Below are 3,504 nucleotides of genomic sequence, written 5' to 3'. Positions count from 1 at the left end.
GGTGAGTGAAGGAATCCCAGAACACCACATTCCTGCTGCTGACCCCTGGGATCCTAGCTACAGGAGAGTTCCATGACCCCCACAGACCTTTGGACTGGCAGAAGGAGCTGCCCAGAGACCATGCAGAAGCACTGTTTGAACTTGCATGGAACCCCAAAGGCTTCAGTGTTCTGGGGAGATACAGCAAAATGCAACTCATGGTGCCTACCCCCCAACGCTCAGCATCCTTTCTTATGCAGCCGCAGCTGCTGCTGTCTGCAGGGCTGAGGAGTGAGCAGGGCACAGGCATGCTCACAAACCCCAAAGAGAGGCTCCATCACCACCGCTGTGGGACAGAGGGGCATTTGAATCACATGCCCCATGCCTGCCTGTTCTTCCCAGGGCTGCCTGCCTGGCCATTCCCACAGTGGGCCAACCATGTAGCTACCATTGCCCCACCTGAGTGTTTTGTTGGTGGTTTGGGAGCAGTTCACCCCTCCTTGTTACAGCCAGTGCTTGGGTTTAAGGGCCGGAAGACAAATCTCCTGACCTAGTCCCAGGTCTCCAGCGTTTGAGCACACCGCCCAGGGGAATGGAGATGAGGTCTGTAGTCTGTCTGACCTTGAGTGGTGGGGAGGAGCCCCACTGCCACAACACAGAGAAGGATGTGGCATGAATTTCTATGATAACATGGGAGGTGGGCACCACTCTCTGTGAGACCAGACTGAAAGGGTGTGGCCTGATGCCCCTGCTTTCTAGTCCAGGTTAGTCTTGTGGCCCAGCATGCCTAGAACAGCTTGGTGATCTGTGTGTGGACAGCTTGGGACTAGCTAGCTGTTCAAGCCTGCTACTGCAGTGGACACTGGAGGGAGACCCACTGGGTTGGGAATGTGGGAGTTGGGTGGGCCCTAAGACCACTTGCTGGGCTGAAAACCCCAGGCAGCCCGTTTTTCCCTGAGAGGGCTCTGTGGTGCAGGAGCGATGCTTCCACCTCACCCTGGAGGGTTGTCCCAGTGGTCTGAGAGCTGCCCTAGACCCACGCCACGTTTGGTGCTTGCATCAGCTTCCGAGAGCCTGTCGTGGGCTAACTGGACCCAGCTCTGTCCAGTTTTGCCCACCACCAGCCTCAGCCATCTTGGCAGTACAGTGTGGTACATGTCTCCTGGGAGCTCCACGCCCCACCCATCACCCAGGACACCCTGCTACTTCCCATAATTAACAAAGATCAAGTTAAAAATTTCACTGCCACCACTGCAACTACCTCCTGCCTGTAAGTGCCACCTATGGGCCGGGAGGTCAATTTGCACAGCCCATCACAACTTCTGACCTTGTTTTACAGAGCTCAGCCAGCTGTGTCCAAGTGCCACCTACTGGTCTGTAGGGTAAACTGTACAACCCAATATACTGTATTAATAATTCATGCTGACAGAAGTACACAGCACTAGGGAATGAGGTAAGACTCCTGAGACCTCTACTTCTCCATCTCTGTAGGAGACAGTGAGCCTGATCACACACACAGTATACAGCTGCTGCAAGCTACAAACCATCTGCATTTGTGAAAACAACTACATGAAGCTGTCTATAACTAAGGAATGCATACAGAACTTTGACTCCTTGAAAGTATAAAGAGGCAAAGCTAAAGAGCCTTACCCAACATACACAACAGTCATATCTTCAAGGGGGAAAAATCCCACTTATACAAAAATAAATTCAGAAATAAGAAGTGACAGCTTCTCCAGGTGGGAAGGAACCAGTGTAAGAACTCCAGCATCATGAAGAAACAAAATGTTGTGACATGCCCAAAGGACCATACTAGCTCTCTAGCAGTGGATCCTAACTAAAATAAAAATTCAGAAATGACAGATAAAGAATTCAAAATATGAGTTGTAAGAGAGCTCGATGGGATCCAAGAGAAAGTTGAAAAGCAACAGAAAAAAAAAATCAGGAAAACAATTCAAGATATGAAAGATGAGACAGTTATATTAAAAAAACCCAGAACTTCTGAAAATAAATAGTTCACTGAAGAGATTCAAAAACACAACTGAAAACTTTAACAATAGGCTAAACTAAGAAGAAGAAATAAATGTCAAAGCTTGAAGACTGGGCTTTCAAATTATTCCCTCAAATATGTTTTCCAAACTTCTTCCTTTTTCTCCTTTTCCCTCAGGAATGCCTGTAAGTCATAGGTTTAGACACTTTGCATATTCCCTATTTCTTAAAGGCTTTGCTTATTTTTTTTAAAATTATTTTTTCTTCATTTTTGACAAATTTCTATGACTTACAGGAATTTTTGAGGGAGAATAATAAAAAGTCAGAAGTTTTTAAAACATATTTGAAAGAATAACTTAGGAAAATTTCTCTGATATTACTAGAGATGTAGACATCCAGATACAAGAGACTCAGAGGACATTTGAAAGACACGAGAAGAACATCACCAAATCATAATCAAAGTTATGTGTGTGTGCGTGTGTGTGTGCACGCGCGTGTGTGTGTGTGTGTGCGTGTGTGTGTGTGTGTGTTTGTATACACACACACCATGAAATACTATGTGACCATAAAAAATAATACAATCATGTCTTTTGGAGTGACCTGGATGAAAGTGGAGGCCATCATCCCAAGTGAAATAACTCAGAAACAGAAAATCAAATACTGCATGTTCTCATTTCAAAGTGGGAGCCAAAGAATGGGTACACGTGAACATAAAGATGAATAACATAGACACTGGGGATTCAAAAAAAGGGAGGGTGTGAGAGATGGGTTAGGGCTGAAAAGTAACCTATAGGGTACAATGTTCACTATTTTAGCGTTGGGTAAACTAGAAGCCCAAACCTCATCATTATGTAATACATCCACGTAACAAACCTGCACATGTACCCTTTGAATCTGAAATTAAAATAAAAAACCAAAGCAAACAAAATACATTAAAAGTCATGTATTAGTTTTTTTGTGCTGCATACAAAATCCACAAACTTAGTGGATTAAAACTACACATTTATCACCTTTTCTGTGGATAGCTAGTCTAGGCTCGATGTGGCTGGGTCTTCTTCAATGCTGCACACAAGCTGTCTGCTGGGACTTGATTCTCATCTGGGAGGCGTCTGATTGACTGGAAAGTATCTGATTCTTAGCTTTCACAGGTTGTTGGCAGAATGTATCTCCTTGTAGTTGTAGAATTAAAAAAGCTTGTTTCTTCCAAGCCAACAATGCAATGGAGAGACACCAAAGTGAGTCGGCTAGTAAGATAGTTTTATATAATGTAACATAATAATGGAAGTCACATTTCATCACATTAGTCATATTTTAATCATTTGAAGCAAGTTACAAGTCCTGCCCACTAAAAGGTAGAAAATTATACTAGGCAATGAATACCAGAAGGTGGAGTTCATGGGAGCTACTTTAAAAGTCTGTCTATCACAGTCTTCTCTCTGGTTTACAGTGATTCCTGTTACTTCCACATGCAAAATGCATTCACTCTATCCCAAGGTTCCCAGGAGTCTCATTTCATTAAAGCATTAATTTAGAGTG

The sequence above is a fragment of the Colobus angolensis genome, unplaced genomic scaffold, assembly GCF_000951035.1.
Source record: "Colobus angolensis palliatus isolate OR3802 unplaced genomic scaffold, Cang.pa_1.0 Scaffold3, whole genome shotgun sequence".
Taxonomy (NCBI): domain Eukaryota; kingdom Metazoa; phylum Chordata; class Mammalia; order Primates; family Cercopithecidae; genus Colobus; species Colobus angolensis.
Note: the sequence above shows the minus strand (reverse complement) of the source record.